This window comes from Ovis canadensis, chromosome 4 (assembly GCF_042477335.2).
Source record: "Ovis canadensis isolate MfBH-ARS-UI-01 breed Bighorn chromosome 4, ARS-UI_OviCan_v2, whole genome shotgun sequence".
Lineage (NCBI taxonomy): Eukaryota > Metazoa > Chordata > Mammalia > Artiodactyla > Bovidae > Ovis > Ovis canadensis.
The window spans coordinates 29,884,920-29,908,774 of record NC_091248.1 but is presented as its reverse complement, the minus strand read 5'-3'; the positions used below and the strand labels follow the sequence as shown (position 1 = coordinate 29,908,774).

At 44.0% G+C, this 23,855-nt stretch overlaps 1 protein-coding gene and 1 non-coding gene across 2 annotated transcripts in view; one reads left to right on the top strand and one right to left on the bottom strand.

The window, feature by feature from the left end:
* Nucleotides 1-23,855, top strand: part of COL28A1 (collagen type XXVIII alpha 1 chain) — a 190,627-nt gene that overhangs the window by 136,084 nt on the left and 30,688 nt on the right.
* TRNAC-GCA (transfer RNA cysteine (anticodon GCA)) lies at nt 6,244-6,315 on the bottom strand. Its single transcript has one exon. It is a non-coding gene; the product is annotated as a tRNA-Cys (tRNA).

Genomic DNA, 23,855 nt, shown 5'->3' with positions numbered 1-23,855 from the left:
TGAAAGCCTTTTCGTTTCCAGTGAAAGCTGTGTTCCCTGGCCCCAGGGCTTTTGCATATACTGCTCCCTTTTCTTGGGGAGATCCCTTTTGCCCCTTACTTCAGCAGGCTCTCTCTTACTCATTTGTCAGGGCGCATGCTAGATAGCGCTGCCAGCAGAAGCTCTCCCTGTCATCTTAATCCTGCGCATCCCTGGTCCACTGGATAACCCCCATCACAGTGCTTTTCACATTCTACCAAAGGTGCTTGTTTTCTTACCTAACCATCAGACCATGAGCTTTGCAAGATGGCAGATGTCTTGTATTTTTGTTTTCATATCCTGAGCAGCTAACACATGCCTGGCACATCAGTTCAGTTATTCAGTTGTGTCCTACTCTTTGTGACCCCATGGACTGCAGCACGCCAGGCTTCCCTGTCCATCACCAACTCGTGGAGCTTGCTCAAGCTTATGTCCATTGAGTTGGTGATACCTCTAACCAACTCATCTGGTACATATAGGTATCTAATAAAAAGTGTGCCCTGTCTATAGCTTTCCTCAATATTTATCATCTTGCCTATTTCCAGAGCATTCATTCAACAAATATCAGTCAGCGTCTGCCATGTGGTGGGCACTGACCTGAATGTAGGGGACAGCAGTGACTGTGAGGTTCAGTAAAACACCTATACGTGGAGATTAGACGCTACAGGGTTTCCATATACCAAAAAAATGTTTTAATTAAAAAAGTGATCAAGGCTTCCCTGGTGGCTAAGGGTGGCTAACGCAGGAGACACGGGTCTGAGCCCTGATCTGGGAAGATCCCATATGCCAGGAAATAACAAAGCCCGTGGGCCACAACTCCTGAACCAGCGCTCCAGAGCCCGTGAGCCACAACTACTGAGCCCACATGCAGCAACTGCTGAAGCCCACGCACCCTAGAGCTTGTGCTCTACAACAACAGAAACCAACACAGCGAGAAGCCCGCACGCCTCAACCAGACAGCAGCCCCTGCTCTCTGCCACTAGTGAAAAGCCGGGGCAGCGGTGAAGACGCAGCGCAGACAAAAAATAAAATCAATTACTTTTTCAGAAGGTCATGCCATGCAGTGGAGAAGAAAATAGGGAGGGTTTGCGGGCTCTTTACCTTACAAAAGATTAGGTGATTCTGTTTAAGATTTTGACTTGATATTTATTTCACCCACAGTGAAAACCACAAGTCTACAGAGTCTGATTCTATAAACATCTTTATAAAGCAAATTTCTTTCCATCTGAGACATCTGCTACATGCATTCTCTCACATGCTGAATAAAGACTGGTGTAGGAGACGGGACTGGGAACTCGTGAGACCGAAGCGTCGTCTGCACGTCTAGAAGAGTCCGTGTTTTCTGAGCCATAAAATACTTGTATTTATGATTTACCGCTTCTCATTGCATAAAATGGTGGCATTGTGAACAGCCTTGACAAGAAGCAAAATGTCCTCAAATTTAACCCTGGTTGCTGTGCTGATGAATCATGAACTGGAACTAAATCCTAATAACATCAGCCAATGTGGGTAACAAACAGCCTCCCAGAATTTACAGCTGTATTGATAGTGGAGGCGAAAGTGTGAATTAAAGGAACAAAAGACTCAGCGCAACGCTGCTCTGGTTGGGAGGGAGATTCTGTTTACCACCTGCTTTTGCTTCTTTTGCCAGAACGCTTCCTTGTTGGCCATTTCCTTTGTCCTTCTTTGTTCTGCATCCCTGGCCCTTGACATTCCGGGTTGCATGTTGAAAAACGGGTAGAAGCTCAAGTAGTGGGTAGGAAGAATTCTGAGGCTGCTTAAAGAGGGATTTGGGATAAGAACCCATGCCTGGCAGCACTTGAAGAGCATCAGGACAGGCTGAGCGGCATGCAACGAGTCATGAGGTGTGATGAGAAACCAGTGGGGAGCTTTGGTAGAGGAGTGACCTGACATCCGTCATGTCCTGGCAGCATGTGGGAAGTAGAAAGTTAAATTCAAAGTTATGGTAGGAAGATACTGCCAAAGTGCAGGGAAGAGATGGTGGTGGTTTAGCCCAGGGTGGTAGTGGTGGAAGCAGGGAGGGGTTCCACCCCTGGAACTGGTCAGCTGGATTCTGGGTTGTATGTGGGGGATGTAAGATAAAGGAGTTAAGGATGGCAAAGATTTGTGGCCCAAACAATGGGAAGGACGGAGTTGCCACTTTCCCAGATGGGAGAAACTACAGGAAAATGGGGATGGGTTAATAGGGAAAAAATAGCTCACAAAGTCTAAAATTTTGATTTGGACACAAAAAGCTAAACCTCCATTAGAGCTATTAAGTAGGTATTTGGGGACAGGAATCTAGAGTGTGGAGGAGAGATCAAGACAGGAGATACACATTTGATTTAACAATATACAGATAATATTTAATGTCTTGAGAGTGGATGAGAACATGCAGGGAGTGAATACACATTGGAAAAAGAAGTGAGCCCTGGGTCCTTAGCATCAGGAGGCTTTTATAGTGAAAAGGACACAGCAAAGGAAACTGAGAAATAGCCAGTAGTAGAGAAGCAAGAGGAGGTGGTTCCCGGAAGCCAGGTGATGTGTTTTAAGGAGGATATTGTCAACTACACACACACGTTCATGCATGAACACACACACACAGAATAAAACATAGGGGAAAATCTGAACAACTGTTGATAAATCTGGTTGAACATGGGAAATATCTGTGTTATTGTTGCAATTTTTCTGTAAGTTTGAAGTTATTTTAAAATAAAAAGTTGTAAAAAGAGATCATGGTGGGAAAGGAAGTGAAGACAGCGCATACAGGCAACACTTTTGAAAAGGGAAACACAGGAATGGCCTGATAGAGGGAGTGAAATGTGTGAGTAAGGAATGTTTTGATTTTTTTTAAGGTGGGAGATAAGGTATGCTGTGGGCTTCCCTGATGGCTCAGTGGTAAAGAATCTGCCTACAATGCAGGAGACCCAGGTTCGATTCCTAAGTTGGGAAGATCCCCTGGATAAGGGCATGGCTACCCACTCCAGTACTCTTGCCTGGAGAATCCCATGGACAGAGGAGCCTGGTGGGCTACAGTCCCTGGGGTCACACAAAATTGGACACGAGTGAAGCAACTAAGCAGCAGCAGCAGCAGCAAGGTACGCTGTATGCTGATGGCAAAGCTCGAGTGAACAAGGAAATATTCATGATGCCAGAGAGAAGGAAGTTGCTAGAGGCCTGCCCTTGATCTTCTGAATTATAAGGGCGTCTCCTCATCCACTTCTCATCCATCACAAGAATATTCTATGACATTCTCAAGGGTATCTAGCCTTCCAGACCCTGGGTATGCTAGGGAACAGAAGCTTCTCTCCTTTCTTGCATGTTTCCCAAAGATCTTGTAACAAATTTAAAAAAGCTCTGTTACCTCTTAAAATGAAAATTATGCATACTTGTATCAAATCCAAATACCTCATAATCACACAAAGTTGTCAAAGTTTCTCTTTTATCCCTTTAGTCCTAGCCTGTAAAGCGTGCCTCTGTTCGCAGTCAGGTGTGTGGCTTCCATATGTTCCACTGGACGCATAAACACACACATATACAGCACCTTTAAAAATCATTTTATACATAATTCCCCCAACTGCCTCACCCTACCCACCTCCCCGTTATCTGAGCAAGAATGGCCCTTCAAATCAATGCATAGAGATTTACTATATTTTTTAAACATCTACATAGTAATCAGTACATGGATATAATTTATTTATATGTTTCTCTTAAGATCGTTCTTGTATTTTCCCATACTTGTATGTTCATTTCATTGTATTTCTAAAGGCTTATGCTATATCTACCATTGGTAGACTTTCTTTCCTTATATTGAGCTGAGATCTGCCTACTTGTGAATTCTGCTGCTGCTGCTAATCCTTTGATGTGGTTTTCAACTTCACTGAGACCATGAGTATAGGCTTACAAAAATCTGAGTCTAATTTCATTATCCTTATACCTGTCTCTTCTACTGTTTAACTGTGACTCAGGGGTTTTCTTGCTTTATCCTTTAAGCAAGCATGCTGTGATTAAAGCCTGAGTTAACTTTGTTAATAACAGAATTTTCTTAAAAGATACACTTTTATAGGAAGCTGTGACTTTGTTGTCAAATTGTTTCATTTGCCTTCATTGTTTCTGGGCCTCAGATATGCCACCCACATCTGTGTGTTCTGTGGTATAGCAAGGGCACCTCGTAGGTTGTCATTAAGCAGCTTTTGCAGACAGTCTAGAAATTTGTGCAGGGAAAAATTATAAGAAAACTTTTCATGTGAGTAAGTTCTGCTCCTCTGAAACTGGTATTCGGACTGTCAGGAATAGTTACTATCACAAGTTAAAAGCAACGAGAAAGGAAAACAGGGCATATAAATGAATGGGGTTGGGGAGAGCCTAAAGGAAGCATGCATTAACCATAAGCTTCCAGTGTACTTTTTCTTTTTCAACTTTTAACAATTAATATAATTGTCTTTATTTAATAAAAGCAGATGAATATATTTATCATTTCCATTCTTAAAAAAATTCATTATTTTTTGATGAAAAAAATTTTTCAATGAAAAATTCATTGAAAATAATGAATTTTCAGCTATTTCAGTTTTAAATTTTTTGGTGAGAACACTCAATATGAGATCAATTCAGATTTTTCAGTGTATGACAGCATGCAGTATAGGAGATCTCTAGAGCTTATTCATCTTGCATAACTGAGACTTTTACCCATTATCTCATTTCCCCGAGCCTTTGGCAACTACCCTTCTACCCTGCTTCTGTGAGTTTGACTGTTTTAGTTGCTTCATACAAGTGCATGCTGTCACCTCAGTCGTGTCTGACTCTTTGCAGCCCCATGAACGGTAGCTCGCCGGGCTCCTCTGTCCATGGGATTTCCCAGGCAGGAATACTGGAGAGGGTTGCCATTTCCTCCTCCAGGGATCTTCCTGGCCCGGGGATCACACTCCCGTCTCCTGCATTGGCAGGCGGGTCCTTTACCACTAGTGCTGCCTCAGAAGCCCACGTAAGTACAGTCATGCAGCATTTGTCCTTCTGTGACTAGCTGATCTCTGTCTTCCTATGTTCACTGCAGCACTATTTGCAATAACCAAAATACGGAAAGAACCTAAATGCCCAATGAGCGATGAATGAAGATGCATAAACACACCATAGGTTACTATCCACCGCCCCTGCAAAAGAAGGAAATTCTGCATGTGTGACAACAAGGATCAACCTGGAGGACATTATGCTAAATGAAATAAGCCTCTAACACTCTTGTTTAAGGGCCTCATTAGGACTTTATGACTATTACGTGTTTAATTCCCATACGGTATCCAGAAAGAGACACATAGAAGAGCTAATACTTTGAATGCTCTGGTGAAAGACATATTCTCAGAGGGCAGCTACGTATTAACCTTTCCTGTACTTTTAATTCCTGGTACAGAGTAACCAGCTTATAGAAAGCGACTGTCTTTCAGTAACTGGCATGCTTGGTGACAGGCAATAAAACTAGGAGAACAAGGCAGAGGCATCTGTCCCATAACCTGCATCTCAGATACAAGCGTTTGAAAGCGATGCATTTCCATGGTGGCTTTTCAATGCCACTGTCAACAGTGCTTCCAGAATTTCTAGGTGGGAAGGGCAGCGATTTAAGTATCAGGATGGCCAGGGGCCTGATCTGGGAGAGTGTTGACAAGGCAGGCATTCTGCTTCCATGGGAGGTCATCAGATTGGCTGACGGAGGTCCTGGGGTGATGTGTGGCTGTAATCCACCCCTGGCTCTGTTTTTTCCGATGCACCCCACAAGTTATTAGGTCTCAGCAAACTACCGACAGGAAGTAACTTTGACCTAATGGAAGGTCTGGCTTGATGTCACATTGGCATATTCTTTATTTTATGTATTTACTGTTGGCTGTGCTGGGTCCTCATCGCTGTACAGACTTGTGCTAGTTGCAGAAAGCAGGGGCTACTCAAGTTGCAGTGTGTGGGCATTTCGTCGGGGTGGCTTCTCTTGTTGCTGAGCACGGGCTGTAGGGTGCACAGGCTTCACTAGTTGCGACTCCCGGGCTCTAGAGCACGGGCTCAGGGGTTATGGTGCTTGGGCTTAGTTGCTCCATGGCATGGGGGGTCTTCCTGGCCAAGTGAAGCTGCTCAGTCGTCCCCAATTCTTTGCGACCCCAAGGACTGTAGCCTACCAGACTCCTCAGTCCATGGAATTTTCCAGGAAAGAATACTGGAGTGGGTTGCCTTTTCCTTTCCAGGGGGATCTTCCCAACCCAGGGATCGAACCCGGGTCTCCTGCATTGCAGGCAGACGCTTTACCATCTGAGCCACCAGGGAAGCCACTGGGATCTTCCTGGATCAGGGCTCAAACCCATGTCTCCTGCATTGGCAGGTGGATTCTTATCCACTGAGCCACCAGGGAAGCCCACTATATTCTTTTCAATACAATCAAACATGTAATATATAGTCTAAACACATTTCCCTCTCCCCAGACTCATCTGGTGAGGATGTAGAGATCACTTTTCACCAGGTTTCACACCTGGAAGCACAACAGTGCGGACACATTCACTGTGATCCTGGAGCTGCTGCCTTCTGCTCGTGTATAAAGCTGCCTACTGTACTTTTCTGTTCAACAGAAAAGACTCTCACCACACATTTCCTTTTGATGTTTCTGAAGTCTGTGCACACTGAGCTTCAGTTCAGTTCAGTCCAGTTGCTCAGTCGCCCGACTCTTTGCAACCTCATGAATCGCAGCACACCAGGCCTCCCTGTCCATCACCAACTCAGCGGAGTTCACCCAAACTCATGTGCATTGAGTCAGTGATGCCATCCAGCCATCTCATCCTCTGTCGTCCCCTTCTCCTCCTTCCCCTAATCCCTCTAATCATCAGAGTCTTTTCCAATGAGCCAACTCTTCACATGAGGGGGGCAAAGTATTGGAGTTTCAGCCTCAGCATCAGTCCTTCCAATGGACACCCAGGACTGGTTTCCTTTAGGATGGACTAGTTGGATCTCCTTGCAGTCCAAGGGACTCTCAAGAGTCTTCTCCAACACCACAGTTCAAAAGCATCAATTCTTTGGTGCTCAGCTTTCTTCACAGTCCAACTCTCACATCCATAGATGACCACTGGAAAAACCATAGCCTTGACTAGACGGACCTTTGTTGGCAAAGTAATGTCTCTGCTTTTCAATATGCTATCTAGGTTGGTCACAACTTTCCTTTCAAGGAGTAAACGTCTTTTAATTTCATGGCTGCAGTCACCATCTGCAGTGATTTTGGAGCCCCCCAAAATAAAATCTGACACTGTTTCCACTGTTTCCCCATCTATTTCCCTTGAAGTGATGGGACCAGATGCCATGATCTTTTTTTTCTGAATGTTGAGCTTTAAGCCAACTTTTTCACTCTCCTCTTTTACTTTCATCAAGAGGCTTTTTAGTTCCTCTTCACTTTCTGCGATAAGGGTGGTGTCATCTGCATATCTGAGGTTACTGATATTTCTCCCGGCAATCTTGATTCCAGCTTGTGCTTCCTCTAGCCCAGCGTTTCTCATGATGTACTCTGCATAGAAGTAAAATAAGCAGGGTGACAATATACAGCCTTTGGAACCAGTCTGTTGTTCCATGTCCAGTTCTAACTGCTGCTTCCTGACCTGCATATTAGTTTTCTCAAGAGGCAGGTCAGGTGGTCTGGTATTCCCATCTCTTTCAGAATTTTCCACAGTTTATTGTGATCCATACAGTCAAAGCTTAGGTGACTCTAATTAGAATCTTCTCTCTGGCTATACGCTCAAGGATGCATGGCCTTATACAGTTTGGTAAACCTGGAATTTCTAGGTTTATGCTTCATGAAGACTGGTTGGCTCTTTCATTCCCTTTTCTTGAAGGCCCCTATCCCAGGGGATTGGGACAAGTGGCTAGTACCAGCTCTAAGGAGGCAGTAGTTATCTGTTGGTGTGAGATTTAGAGTGCTGGGGTGATCTGGGTACAATCAATGGTCCAAACACATTAACTGAGTATCTGCTTTGCACCACAGCAGACACAAGGGGTGTAAAATGACATCCAACATAAGGCCAGAAAATATGAGGGAACCAGAAACAGACCTGTATGAATCAAGGCTGAGCCGAAGCTTGTGAAAAAAAAAAAAAAAAAAAAAAAACAGTTAACAAACAGTGGGGCCCAGACTGTGAAGGGCCTTCATGGCCAAGCTGAAGAGCTTTAGTTGGCACCTATGAATCAGTGACCCTCAAAGCATGGCCACCAACCAGCTCGGTCAGCATCGCCTAGGAACCTATTAGAAACGCAAGTTCTCGGGCTTCATCTAGACCTACGGCACCAGCAACTCTGAGGACAGAGCCCAGTAGCCCCTGTGTTACGCTCAGCATGTATTTCTGATACACCAAATTTTGAGAACCACTGCTCTGATGATAGAAAGGCCTGGTGCTTGTGCTTAGTCATGTCCCACTCCTTGCAGTCCTTTGGACTGTAGCCCACAGTGTACTCTGTCCCTGGTATTTTTCAGGCAAGAACACTAGAGTGGGTTGCCATTTCTTTCTCTAAGAAAGGCCAGGTAGGGTTTATTTTTTAAAAAAACTTTTATGGTGATATAATTCACATGCTATGCAAGTCACTTGCTTAAAATATACAATTTAATGATTTTTACTATTTTCACAGGATTGGGCATCTAGCAATGCAGCCTAATGTTAGGACATTGTCATCATCCCCAAAAGAAAGCCCATCCTTCACAGCGGTCACTCTTCATTCCCTTCCCACTCAACCTCTAGCCTCAGGCAACCACTACGCTACTCTCTGTCTCTGTGGATTTGCCTGTTGCAGACATTTCACATAAATGGAATCACACAGTTCAGTCTTTCGTGGCTGGCTTCTTCTACTCAGCATAATAGGTCACCCATGCTGTATCAGAACTTCCTTTTTCATGGCCAAATAATACTCCATTGTATAGATATGTCACATTTTGTTTATCCATTTGTCCACTGGGGAACATCTGTGTTGTTCCTACTCTTTGGCTATTCTAAGTAATGCTGTTGTGAAATCTGTGGGCACATTTTTATGTTTTCATTTCTCTTGGGTATATAATCTGGAAGAGCTTTAAGAACACGAGTGACACAGCCGGGCTCCCCAGGTGACACTGGTGGTAAAGAACCTGCCTGCCAACGCAGGAGGCATAAGAGATGTGGGATCCATTCCTGGGTCGGGAAGATCCCCTGGAGAGGGCATGGCCACCCACTCCAGTGTTCTTGTCTGCAGAATCCCATGGACAGAGGAGTCTGACAAGACTGAAGTGGCTTAGCACGTGGCGTGGCCAGCTGAGTGTTTTCATGCATTTGTTTTCTAGTTTGGGACAATGTTCCTCATTCTTTTGTTTCCATACCATTCCAGAGCACTCCGTCAGCCACTCTTTTCACTTTTCCCTTTTTAGGTAGTGGTGTTGGGATAGAAGATGGGAAATACTGGAAATATTCTCCTCCCCTTGTATCCTGAGGGTCTCCTGAGCCATCCTCTTCCTCCTGCCTACAGTTGAGAATCCCTGGCATAGAGGCATATGAGCGGAAGGAAAGACACGGATTAAGAAGCTATTGTAACAAATTAGCTCACAGATGATGTATACTGGAGCCAGGGCAAGTTTAGAAGGGATGGACTTGTTGATTCTGAGCCATTATGCTTAGTGACTCAGAGCCTTCTTTGGCCAGTTTCCAACTAGGCTGCAAAGGCAAAGTCATATATATTGCATAGCCTTCCCTTTGGAGTGAAATATTTTTCAGCACTGCTTTCTCTCCTGGAGGGAGAACAGCATCACTTCTCAGGGAACTGTCTTTGCCTGCAGGACCCAAAGTCACCTTGGGCACTGCTCACAGTCTCTGTGCGTTAATGTTAGAATTTTCCCTTGATGATACTTGAAATACAAATGATTTCTGAGCCATATTAGTTTTTGGTAATTTGTTGCAAAATGCTCTGTGTTGTGAACTGATCTGTTAAAGGTGGGAAAAACTATATAACACGTTAGTCTTATATGATTGCTGTAACAAATGACTAGCAATGCAGTGATTTAATACAGTACCAATTTATTCTTTTGCAGTTCTGGAACACAGAAGTCTAAAATGAATCTTATGGGGCCACAGTTAAGACATTGACAGGGAGTCCAGAGGCTCGGGGGGTAATGTGGGGGCAGGGAATTCTATTACTTTGGCTTTTCCAGAATCTGGAGCCACCTTCTTTGTATTCCTTGTTTTATGGTCCCTTTCTCTATTTCCAGAACCAGTGGCTTACATCTTTTCTCTCCATCTCTGTTTTGCTGTTTCAATCACAAGGACTTCTTTTATGCCAGCTAAGTCTCTTCTTGCATTTCTTTTATAAGACTATTTGCGATGGCATTTAGGACTCACCCAGGTAGTCCAGGGACTCCCCTGGTGGCTCAGACGGTGAAGCGTCTGTCTACAATGCGGGAGACTGGGGCTCAGTCCCTGGGCTGGGAAGATCCCCTGGAGAAGGCACTGGCGACCCACTCCAGTACTCTTGCCTGGAAAATCCCATGGAGGGAGGAGCCTGGCAGGCTACAGTCCATGGGGTTGCAAAGAGTTGGACACGACTGAGCGACTTCACTTTCACTTTCAGGTAATCCAAGACAATCTCCCCACCCAAGACCCTTAACTTAATTACACCTGCCAAAATCCCTTTTTCCCTGCATAGGGCAATACTCACAGGTTCCAGGCATCACAATCCACATATCTTTGGGGGCCCTTATTCAGCCTACCTGAGCATTAAATCAGCACAGTGCTGCTTCTGGGTCTGTTCTTACCTGTTAATGAAGTGATATATTGAAAAAAGAAGAGTAATTTGAAAGCATATGACATTTCCTGGAATCCTTTCACTCAGCAAGCTTATTCACAGGGACTGAACACTGGGCTGGGGGCCCCAAAGCGGAGGCCCCATTTCCTGCTACTGTGGTGGCCTTTGTGGTTTCCCAGGTCAGCAGCTCCCACCGAGCTCGCACCCTGGTGGCACGGCTGCAGTGGCCTGTGCAGTCAGCAGAATGGTTCTGAAATGATTCACTGTGCCTTTTCTGACTGGTGGCAAACTCCTCACCTGCTTTGTTCAGCTGTCTCCAAGGCCAGTGCCACAGGAGCTATTAATAAAGTCAGCCTACTTATAGACACGTTCTTAGGTTGACCCCCATCAGGAAATCTCTGCTGGCACATTTCCATGCATCTCAACTTTGTTATCTCTTTTCCACATGGATCCCTTAATGCCTATCATGAATTTTACCGAGATATCAATGGGAGTTTGTGAGGCTCAGTAAGACAGTGTTCAGGATGCATGGTTTCTAGGCAACTTCTACCAAAAAGATGGTTCGTCCCTACACCCACTGTCTCTAGCTTGGGGCAATATGCAGGGCCCTGGAATAGGTACCTCAAAGGGCAAAAAGATAAATAAGATGAGGTGCTTCAATTGTGGGAGTTTAAGATAGGTGGGGGTTTCCCAGGTGGCACTAGTGATAAAGAACCTACCTGCCAATTTCAGAGACATAAGAGATGCGAATTTGATTCCTGGGTTGCAAAGATCCCCTGGAGGAGGGCATGGCAACCCACTCCAGTATTCTTGCCTGGAGAATCCCATGGACAGAAGAGCCTGGTGGGCTACAGTCCATGGGGTCTTAAAGAGTCAGACATGAGTGAGCAACCAAGCACACACATGCACGCAAGACAGGTAGGGCAGAAAGGATGTGAGCATCTAAAGATGTTCGGAGACAGGCTACAGGACAGGTGTGGGTAGACCAGGGGGAGCTACTTTTTGACTGGGCCTGGGGACGGTGAATCAGGGAAGACTCCTTGGATGTGTTTGATGGACTAGAATCTACCCAGTGATCCAGTGATGGGATGAGTATATTCAGGGAGCATAGATAAGGTCAGAACACAAAAAGAATTGCAAGCCTGGAAGACTGAGAGATGAGTGAAAGAGAGAAGCCAGGAAGGAAGCAGGTATCGTGTTATGCCTGGAGCTTAGAGATGGGAGTAAGACTGAGGATGAGAGAATTGGGGGTTAGCCCCAGAGGGTCACCATGTAAGGATTAAGGGTCCAAGGCAGACCTTGAGGGCACAGAGAGGACTGAGAGAGACATCAGAGTTCTCAACACAAAGTGATCATAAGAAACTCAGAAGGGAAACCAGGAGGCTGAACCATGCAGATGGCCAACAAAGGGAACAATTAGAGTCCCCCAGAGTGCCTAGCCAAGGAACTGCAATAAAGCTGACCTTGTCATTTTGTGTTTATCATCTGTGGTGCAAGACAAGACATTCATGAAATCTGGCAGGCTTTACAGAAGGCTGTTTAGTTGGGAGAGCAGGATAAGTCAATTTATGCAACTGAATTTGGCCGATAAAACCCGTCAAAGCTATGATGCTCTGTGCCAGGGGTCCCGATGATAATGCCTGATGATCTGAGGTGGAGCTGATGTAATAATAATAATAGAAGTGAAGGGCACAGTAAATGTAATGTGCTTGAATCATTCCAAACCCACCACCACCACCTGCCCCCCCGCCACCACTGGAAAAATTTTCTTCCATGAAACCACTCTCTGGTGCCAAAAAGTTTGGGGACTGCTTCTCTATGCACTGTGACCTATTAATGTACTTAATTCTAGATTTTATACTAAGAACCATTTTATTCATGGAAAATATGAACTGGATAGAAGATTCTAACAGTGAACTCATGTGTCTATAAAGCAATAAAGAGTCCATGCAGCGGTCTGGCTATCGCAGAGAGTATTTTCAGATATTCATGTGCTGCTTGTTCAGGTACTTCATCACCTGCTAGTAGAGAAAAGGGCTTCACTGGTGGCCCAGACGGTCAAGAATCTGCCTGCAATGCAGGAGAGCCAGGTGCGTACCTGAGTCAGAAAGATACCCTGGAGAAGGGAATGACAACCCACTCCAGTATTCTTGCCTGGAAAATTCCATGTACAGGGTAGCCTAATGGGCCATAGTCTGCGGGGTCACGAAGAGTCAGGCGTGACTGAGTGACTAACACTTTCACTTTCAGTATATATAAACAGAAAAATGGAAGCAGGGACTAAAAGTTTAACAAAAATGATTAGAGGGAAATACAGCCAAGTTGAGCACATTTGGCTATGACTGTTGTGAGCTGCACTGGGCCAATTTCAGTTCAGTTCAGTTCAGTCTCTCAGTCGTGTCCAACTCTTTGCGACCCCATGAATCGCAGCACGCCAGGCCTCCCTGTCCATCACCAACTCCCGGAGTTCACTCAAGACTCACATCCATCGAGTCGGTGATGCCATCCAGCCATCTCATCCTCTGTCATCCCCTTCTCCTCTTGCCCCCAATCCCTCCCAGCATCAGAATCTTTTCCAACGAGTCAACTCTTTGCATGAGGTGGCCAAAGTACGGAGTTTCAGCTTCAGCATCATTCCCTCCAAAGAAATCCAAATTTAGGGAGTCACAATTTGTCAGACTCTTTTTGATGACTGCCGGCAGCAGCCTCTGGAGATTAGAAGTTGGCAGGCGTGATCTGACCTCTAGACAACCTTGCTATTGGGTGCTATGTTTCAATTAAAGCAAGTTTCAGACAGAATTCTACCCTATGTTCAGCTACGTATTAACAGGTAGGCATATAAACATGTATTGAAAACTGGGTCCAAATTCCAGTTCTGTCTCTTTAAGTACTTTGACAAGTACTTTGCATAAAATGATCATTCTGAGGCAAACACAACAATATTCTTGTGATGGGCCCAACTAACTTCTTAATAAGATTCCTTATTAAAGGGATTCCTTATGAGGGGATGAGGGTAAGAGTGAAAATTTCAGGTGAATAGTGAAAGGACTCAGCTACTCACCTGTCTTTGAAGTATGGACTACTGACTATGGTATTTCAAGGGTTAATTCAGCACCCATCAAGGTAAGTAACTTACACGTACACATATTTGTGTTACTGTTTAAACTGAAGTATCTTAAGGTGAATTACAAAAAAATATATAATAATTATCTTTCTTTTTGCATGAATACAGAAAAAGACACTGTGGTGGGTTTAGTGATGACCCCTAAAAATGTTCATGTTCTAATCCTTATAATTTGTGAATATTACCCTATATGATAGAAGGGACAGGTGTGATTTAGTTAGGCATTTTGAATTGGGACAGTTATCCTGGATAATCTGTAGGCCCAACATGTAATCATGAGTGTCTTGATAAGAGGGAAGCAGAGGGAGAATAGACCACGGAACAGGTGATGTGATGATGGAATCACAAATGATGAAGTGGAGGAAGATGGAGGAAGAGGCCACTGGCTGAAGAACTCAGGGGACCCCCAGGAGCTGAGAATAAAACAACTGCTCCCCCAGAACATCCAAGGAAAGCCAGCCCAACCAACATCTTGTGCAGTGAAACTGATTTTAGACTTCTAACTTTCAGAACTGTCAGAGAACACATTTACATAGTCTGAAGCCACTAAATTTGTGGCCATTCATTACAGTGGCAATAGGAAATGACCATAGTCATCAAGATTAATGTTAGCAGCATCTCGGTCCAGCACATGGAAATTTCCAGAGGAGCTGTTTTGAAAACCCTTGCTATACCTGGCTGACAGTTCTTGGGTTATTAAAACAAAGGCTGCACTGAGGGCCATAAAGGAGAGGAACAAACGGTTCCTCTCAACAAACAGTTGTTCCTCAACAAACAGTTTGAGTTTTAAACTGTTGGTGGAAAAAAAAAAAAACTGTTGGTGGGCTGCCGTCTGTGGCGTCCCACAGAGTCGGACATGACTGAAGTGACTTAGCAGCAGCAGCAGGAACAAAATCAAAATCAGCCCCGGGATCTGTGAAAAGTAAACTATTTCACTGCCTCTCACCAGACACAGTGGGTCTAGGTCAACATTTGAATGAAAATCAAATGCAAGGAAGCCATGATGTTTCATTAAATTCATTATGACTGTTTTCCTGGCCAGGTACCAGGTAAGCCAGGGCCACACTCCAGCCAAAGGGTCCCTGATGACAAATAACTCACTCATTCATTCAATACCCAAATGGGCTGCTTTACAGACTGTGCATTAGGCCATCTTCGTCCCACTAGAGAAGATTAACACAGCAAAATAACATATCAAAGTGAAGTCAGAGGAAGCCAACCAGACAAAGGAAAGAGTTTTAGGAAACAGGATGCTCTTGATTTTCAGGTTAGAGATGGAGAAATGGCCTGGTTCCTACTTTATGCCAGGATAGAACTGAGGGATTGAAAATCAGGATAGAACTGAGGGATTGAAAATCAGAACTTTTTGTTTGAAGGAATGGTCAGCTGTGCATTGGGGAGAGAGAATTCCCGTTCAAAGCGTTGCTGTGAAAGCAGGTTCAATCTGAGGTAACGTGGAAGAACTGGAAAAGCCTTGGTGGCATCATTTATAGACTTGCTCCCACGTTATTACGGAGATTAAGTGAGACCCTGCCTAAGTCTGTCATTACCTAGCTCAGTCTTTGCACATTGCCACACAGTCAATGGCAGCTGTTAGTTACAACAGCAGGTTGCTATGATCACAACTTCAGGGAGACGGAGAGAAATGCCAGTGTGCTAGACCCTGAGTTGTTCTAGGGGCCTCTGGATAAGTGCCTTCTATATACACGGGTGATTATATGCTCCATAAGTAACATTATCTAAACTGAACCAGCAGTTATATTCAAAATGGATAACCAACAAGGATCTACTGTATAGCACAGGGAACTCTGCTCAACGTCCTGTGGCAGCCTGGATGGAAAGGAAGCTTGAGGGTGAATGGATCCATGTATATGCATGGCTGAGTTTTTTTGCTGTTCACCTGAAACTATCACAACATTTTATTTGGCTATTCCCCAGTACCAAATAAAAAGTTTAAAAAAAAAAAAAAAGTAAAGTGAACCAGCAGTAACCACAAAGGATAAGAAAACAACCCCTTTCAATAGAATGGTTCCTGGATTCCAGGCCAAATACTAGATGACTATTTGGGCAGGTCACTACATTTTGCTAACCATACAAGTTACCCACTAAGTCAACATCTTAATACAATACTGGCTTCTTTCTTCAAGCTGGCAGAAGGACTGCTGAATAACAAGCTTTTGCTCCCCACTTTCAAAATTTCCAATTCCCCTGGTTCCTAATTAGCAAGACTCTAAGCACCACCAGAAAGAAGGAAAGGCAAACAGAAGGGGAGGCCGAGGGAAGAATGACAAGTTGACTTTCTCTAGGATCTTTGGGGGCCATTTCAGAACGATGGGGATGGGTTTAGGCTTGTAAGAGGGTTGCATGACTACGTCCTGGCAAAGAACATTCAGTACAAAAGTAGAACGCCTTCTCTTCCTGCAGCGTCTACAGCAAGGGCTCTTCTCCACCTAGAATGTTCCAGTTGGCCTCGACTGAAGGCTAGCCAGAGGTTTTTCTTCCTCTCAGTATGTAACGAGGCCTCTGCGATTTCTCAGACAGGACTGCAGATCTTGGTGGAGGAGAAACCCAAGCCTCTGACTGAGCTGGATATATTAGGGATTGGATAACTTGTAATCGGTGATTTCGGCCCTTTCCCTTTGAGCAAGAAATAGAAAGGGAGAAGGAAGAAAGCAGCGCACCAGTAAAATGAAAAGGATGTAAAGGGCAAAAATAAAGTGGTGAAGTGTTTCAACTGAAGTGAGCCTGCGTTGGGCCGAAATTCCATTCGGGTATATTGTAGCTAGGTTTTAGTCTGAGGTGATGGGCAAGTGCTAAAATTCTGGAACAATGAAAACACTTTTCCCCAGCCTTGGGCTTCCTAATACACTTCTGTAAATGTGAACAAGCGTCTCTAAGTCATTATCTTCATTATTGGTTACAATACTTTAATAAAGGACTTTATCCTTTATTGGGGTATTAAATCCATCAGGAAGGGGACATGGTAACTGCAGGCTCCCTTTCTTGCAGTGCAGGGCTGAGTTCCACCTTCTCTAGCAGCATTTACGTCATTCCTATGCAGGAGCTGGGGTGGAGGAGGGGGTTGGTTCACAGCATGGTGGAGAGAATGAGCATCAGGCTTATAAACTGTCCAAGTGGGACAGCGGTATGCTTGGTTTAAAAGGCTGAACAGAGCTGGTATGGATGTAAATCCTGAGGAAACAAGTTTCTGGTAACCAGGTAGGCCTCCTGAATGCAAAGAGCATCAGTCGTCTCTGGAGGGAGGCGTCCACAGTGCTGGCTTTGCTTTAAGCCTTTCAAGTGTTCTTTTACCTTGTGGGCCTGCACACTTTGGGTAATGTATCCTCATATGCTTCTGCACCTATAGGAAGGCGCAGACATCTTTCTGCAAACATTCAGTGTCTTCATTCATTTGTTCTATATATTAATTTTTAACTTTTGAAGTATTTCAGACTTAGGAAAAAGTTGCCAAGATACAGGAATTATGGGTAATGAGATTAATTCCCACTGCCCTTTACCCAGACACCCTAAACATTTCCTTTATCGACGCTGTGTGTGTGACCCATACATTACTCATTTTCTGAAACATTTGAGCGTAAGTTGCAGATATGCTATTCCTTTACCCATAATACATCAGTATCTTTCATACAAAAAAAAAAAACTTTCTCTTATATAATACAGGAAAATTATAAACATTAAAAAATTATCACTGATAGAGTATGATTTACTCTGTGTTGTTGTTTGAGTTGCTAGGTTGTGTCTGACTCTTTCAGACCCCATGGACTGTAACCGGCCTGGCTCCTCTGTCCATGGGATTTCCCAGGCAAGAATACTGGAGCGGGTTACCATTTCCTTCTCCAGGGGATCTTCCCGACCCAGGGATCAAACCCACATCTCCTGCATTGGCAGCTGGATTCTTTACCACTGAACTACCAGGGAAGCCCAACAACAATAGTATTACTTACTCTATAGACCTAAGTTATTCTGCCAAGTGTTCCATTAATTCTTTTAAATTCACCCTTTAAAGCATATGGCTCTATGTGGTCCAGTCAACACCCAGGAGGCCTCCAATGGTCTGGGCTGAGGACGGCTCCCTCACCCTCCCCAAGCAGTGGGGTCTCCCTAAAGGTCTGCACAGGATCATTCCTGCAGACTCGAGTCTGTTGCTTTCCCTGAGCTGCCACAGTTCCATCGTCTGTGCTCTAAAGGTGACAGTGTTTGCTGCACTTCCGCCTGCAGTTAAGGTTTCTGTCCCCGGGGGCTTCATGCCTTTTCCTGCTGCCTCCCTTCCCTAGGTCTGCCTCCTCAGGGAAACTCTGGGACTTAGCCTGTCCCCAGTCTCTCTCTTGAGCCCTGGTGAGGCCCCAGCAGAGTCTGTGGGTGGGTGGCTATGAATCTCCTTCGCGCCTGAAGCTCCCCAGGGTTCTGCCTCCTCACACTGGCCCACACTCAGCCTTGAACAGTCTTAAGAACTGTAGCTGAATTCTTCTTACTGGCGGGTATGATGTCTGTCATCTCCAGCAGGTGAGTGTCCATGCCTTATCTCTCCCTGGAGGAGCCTGTGTTTCCTCGGGTTTTGTGTAAGCTGGTTGTTCTGCAACCACGGCTCTGTGATAAATTCAAGGAAAGGTGTGACTTCAAAGATTAGTTTAGCATCTTTGGTGAGGTTTTAAGAATAAAAGCTGTCTTTTCTAGTTTTCTACATCCTAGGAGGAAGCCAGACATCCATTTTACATTTTTTGCTCATCTATGAATTGGATTTTTTCCCTTTTAGCATCCGAGAAAACATTTGGAAAGAAAACCTGTTGTTTACTGACATACCAGTAATAGACCCTTTCCCTCAATCTATTAAGATATTCACATGTTGTTGCTGTTTAGTCGCTAAGTTGTGTCTGTTTGTGACCTAATGGACTGTAGCCCACCAGACTCCTCTGTCCATGGAATTCTCCAGGCAAGAACACAGGAGTGGCTTGCCATTTCCTTTTCCAGGGGATCTTCCCGACCCAGGGATTGAACCTATATCTCCTGTACTGGCAGGCAGATTCTTTGCCACTGAATTACCAAAAATATTCAGATAGTTGTACATTATCCTTGGAAACTCTTAGAGCATACAACTCTTAGAACGCTCTCTCCCAGAGAATAAGCAGTCATCTGAAAAGTTAAAAAGATCACGTCTTTAGCACAAAGGATCTAAGACTGAGATACAGTGGTTAAGAAGTTGGGTTTGAAATGTGGACTTAATTATACCTTCAAAGAGACAGGTTCTTTCTTGCAGGATGGCTTCAGACCCATCCTAAAAATCACTGCCTGTCATTTTCCTGAGCCTTGTAAGGGGGAAAAAGTCTGATTGGGAAACATTCACCTCCTCCAAGCTAAGGCATGGACTTATTTGCTAAAGACTTTCAGCCAGATAGTCTAATCTGAAAGTTATAAGGAGCCTTCAAGTATTTTGAAGGGAAACTGGTGATTAAAAAGGAAAAACAAAAAAAAAACCCCTGCCTTTATTATAAGAAACCCAGCTGCCTGGAATAAGTACAATGTTAACAATGACATATAAAATGTCTATGTTATGAAGTAATGCAAAATAAATTCTTGAAAGTGGAGCTGATTCTAACATGATAATCGGCTAGTCTGAGGCTTTTCCCCCAGGGCATGGCAAAGAAGCCACAGTAGCTTTTAACTTCGCAAGGAAATGGTGTCATTTCTTAACAGCGGCTGGTCAGTCATAAACATCTATTGGACATGTTCTAGATTAGCTGCTGTAGGAATCTAAGAGTTTGTAAAATAATTATTCCGAATAATTGTCAGAAAGGTATCAAGTTCTTTCTGAACCTTCATTTTCTAAATATATAATCCCCAGTAATAATTCACCCTCACACCATAGTCCCAGCCCCTCTTTTCCCCACACTATTCTGTCTTTTGCCCTGTCTGGGGAATCCTATGGACAGAGAAGCCTGGAGAGCTACAGGGCATGGGGTCGCAAAGAGTGAGACACGACTGAGTGACTGACCACGCACGCTGTCCCTTGGGGTTGGAACAAAGCTAGTTACAGATTTCTCCCATGAACCTTTCATCTCCCCTACACCTGGTTAGGAACCCAACTGACTCCCCAGATCAGCTCCCTGTGCTGTCAGGCATGTCCTTGACAACCCCAAACTACCTTGCAACCAAGGATCTGGTTGAATTAAAAATGTCCTCATTCCCCTGCTCCCCCCAAATCTGAGAAAGCTAATTTATGCCAAAGTGTCATTTACTGATACATCTTTCTTCAGAGGATACCTTTCTTGTCCTTTTTGCTTGTAATTTTCTTTTTGATGAGAACAGAGAGCGGCAGCATCTCAGACAGGAATCTCCCCACTGTCCTTCACCTCACTCTAAGGGCTGGTCACTTAGTCTGCATAACAGACTAGCCTATACGCAGACAGACCTTCCGTCCTTCACAGTAAAGAAGATGCTGTAGCCCACTCTTGGTAGAGCATGTTTTCCAGTTTGTGTAATGACGTTGGGTTGTGTGATATATTCCTGCCTATACCTCTTCATCCACAACTGGGTATTGTTTTCCACATCGGGAAAGGAGTACATCAAGGCTGCACATTGTCACCCTGCTTATTTAACTTATATGCAGAGTACATCATGAGAAACGCTGGGCTGGATGAAGCACAAGCTGGAATCAAGATTGCCGGGAGAAATATCAATAACCTCAAATATGCAGATGACACCACCTCATGGCACAAAGTGAAGAATAACTAAAGAGCCTTTTGACGAAAGTGAAAGAGGAGAATGAAAAAATTAGCTTAAAACTCAACATTCAGAAAACTAAGATCATGGCATCCGGTCCCATCACTTCATAGCAAACAGATGGGGAAATGATGGAAACGGTGACAGACTTTATTTTTTGGGCGGCCCCAAAATCACTGCAGATGGTGACTATAGCCATGAAAATAAAACTTACTCACTCCTTGGAAGGAAAGTTGTGATCAATCTAGAGAGCATATTAAAAAGCAGAGACATTACTTTGCCAACAAAGGTTTGTCTAGTCAAAGCTATGGTTTTTCCAGTAGTCATGTATGAATGTGAGAGTTGGACGATAAAGAAAGGTGAGCACCAAAGAATTGATGTGTTTGAACTGTGGTGTTGGAGAAGACTCTTCAAAGTCCCCTGGACAGCAAGAAGATCCAACCAGTCCATCCTAAAGGAAATCTGTCTTGAATGTTCATTAGGACTGATGCTGAAGCTGAAACTCCAATACTTTGGCCACCTGATGTAAACTGACTTATTAGAAAAGACCCTGATGCTGGAAAAGATTGAAGGTGGGAGGAGAAAGGGATGACAGAGGATGAGATGTGCTATTGGATGGCATCACCGACTCAATGCACATGAGTTTCAGTAAACTCCAGAGTTGGTGATGGACAGGAAAGCCTGGCATGCTGCAGTCTATGGCGTCGCAAAGGGTCAGACACGACTGAGCGACTGAACTGAACTGAACTGATTCCTCTTCATACCTGTGTTGGCAGTGCAGTCTTTACAGAAAGGAGAGATTTTCCTCCTCTCCCTTGTCCTGCTTGGATCTCCAGCTTGGAATCAGAGTGTTGGTTTACTGTTTGGGGCTTACTCAATAGGCTCCAATCCATATCCAAGGTTCTGGGGCTCCTAACACCACCAGGTTTCCTGGTGACTATTCTGTAAATTAAACAAAGAATGATCCCCGCCTGTTTCCTCTAACCAATTAAGCAACAAAGAGAAGGGGCACTCCTTCTTATAGGGTGAGTCTCCTTGGATAGACCTGAGACATCTGTGCATAAATACTCCCTGCAAGCCCTCCACGCTAGAGCCCTGTGCTTGACTCAAGGGTTAACAGGGTAAAAGAAACATTTAGCAAATGAATTCTCTGCAATTTGACCACAGTAAGGAACTTGCTATCAGTCCTCTAGAGTTGAAAATCTATGACCCTCTCCCTGCCATCCATTTAGAAATTCTACATGAAAGAGATGAAAGGGCCTCAGTTCAGCCAAGCCAGCCTGCTACAAGGGGCTAGGGTGGGAGCAGGAAGAATTGAACACTTCACTTACCAACAAGAGATTCTCCACTTAGGTTCATTTTATTTATACTCTTCTGTATAAGATTGGTCTCAATGAAGGAATTCTCTCCTAGGGAAGTGTGCAAAGATGTGTAAAAGACTATTTGTTGGAGGATTATTGTAATAGGGAAATACCGGAAACAACATAAATGTCCATCAAGAGGATAATGCGGTCTAGTTATTTAATGGAATACTGTAGAACAGACGAAATTAACTAGAACTACATATATGTACCAAGATAAATTTCAAATAGTGTGGATATTTAAAATACAAATTAGAAAGTGTATAGCTAACACAACATTGTCAAGGAACTACACTCCAATAAATATTTATTTAAAATAAAATATAAATTATATGCATAAATGTATAATTATTTGAAGTTTAAATATTAAGAACAATATTATGCAAATTAGAGATACTAAGGGAACATTTCATGTAAAGATGGGCTCGATAAAAGACAGAAATGGTATGGACCTAACAGAAGCAGAAGATATTAAGAAGAGGTGGCAAGAATACACAGAGGAACTGTACAAAAAGGATCTTCATGACCCGGATAATCACGATCATGTGATCACTCACCTAGAGCCAGACATCCTGGAATGTGAAGTCAAGTGGGCCTTAGAAAGCATCACTATGAGCAAAGCTAGTGGCGGTGATGGAATTCCAGTTGAGCTATTTCAAATCCTGAAAGATGATGCTGTGAAAGTGCTGCACTCAATATACCAGCAAATTTGGAAAACTCAGCAGTGGCCACAGGACTGGAAAAGGTCACTTTTCATTCCAATCCCAAAGAAAGGCAATGCCAAAGAATGCTCAAAGTACTGCACAATTGCACTCATCTCACATGCTAGTAAAGTAATGCTCAAAATTCTCCAAGCCAGGCTTCAGCAATACGTGAACCGTGAACTTCCTGATGCTCAAGCCGGTTTTAGAAAAGGCAGAGGAACCAGAGATCAAATTGCCAATATCCACTGGATCATGGAAAAAGCAAGAGAGTTCCAGAAAAACATCTATTTCTGCTTTATTGACTATGCCAAAGCCTTTGACTGTGTGGATCACAATAAACTGTGGAAAATTCTGAAAGAGAAGGGAATACCAGACCACCTAACCTGCCTCTTGAGAAATCTGTATGCAGGTCAGGAAGCAACAGTTAGAACTGGACATGGAACAACAGACTGGTTCCAAATAGGAAAAGGAGTATGTCAAGGCTGTATATTGTCACCCTGCTTATTTAACTTCTATGCAGAGTACATCATGAGAAATGCTGGGCTGGAAGAAGCATAAGCTGGAATCAAGATTGCTGGGAGAAATATCAATAACCTCAGATATGCAGATGATACCACCCTTATGGCAGAAAGTGAAGAGGAACTAAAAAGCCTCTTGATGAAAGTGAAAGTGGAGAGTGAAAAAGTTGGCTTAAAGCTCAACATTCAGAAAACGAAGATCATGGCATCTGGTCCCATCACTTCATGGGAAATAGATGGAGAAACAGTGGAAACAGTGTCAGATTTTATTTGGGGGGGCTCCAAAATCACTGCAGATGGTGACTGCAGCCATGAAATTAAAAGACGCTTACTCCTTGGAAGAAAAGTTATGACCAATCTAGACAGCATATTCAAAAGCAGAAACATTACTTTGCCAACTAAGGTCCGTCTAGTCAAGGCTATGGTTTTTCCAGTGGTCATGTATGGATGTGAGAGTTGGACTGTGAAGAAGGCTGAGCACCGAAGAATTGATGCTTTTGAACTGTGGTGTTGGAGAAGACTCTTGAGAGTCCCTTGGACTGCAAGGAGATCCAACCAGTCCATTCTGAAGGAGATCAACCTGGGGATTTCTTTGGAAGGAATGATGCTAAAGCTGAAACTCCAGTAC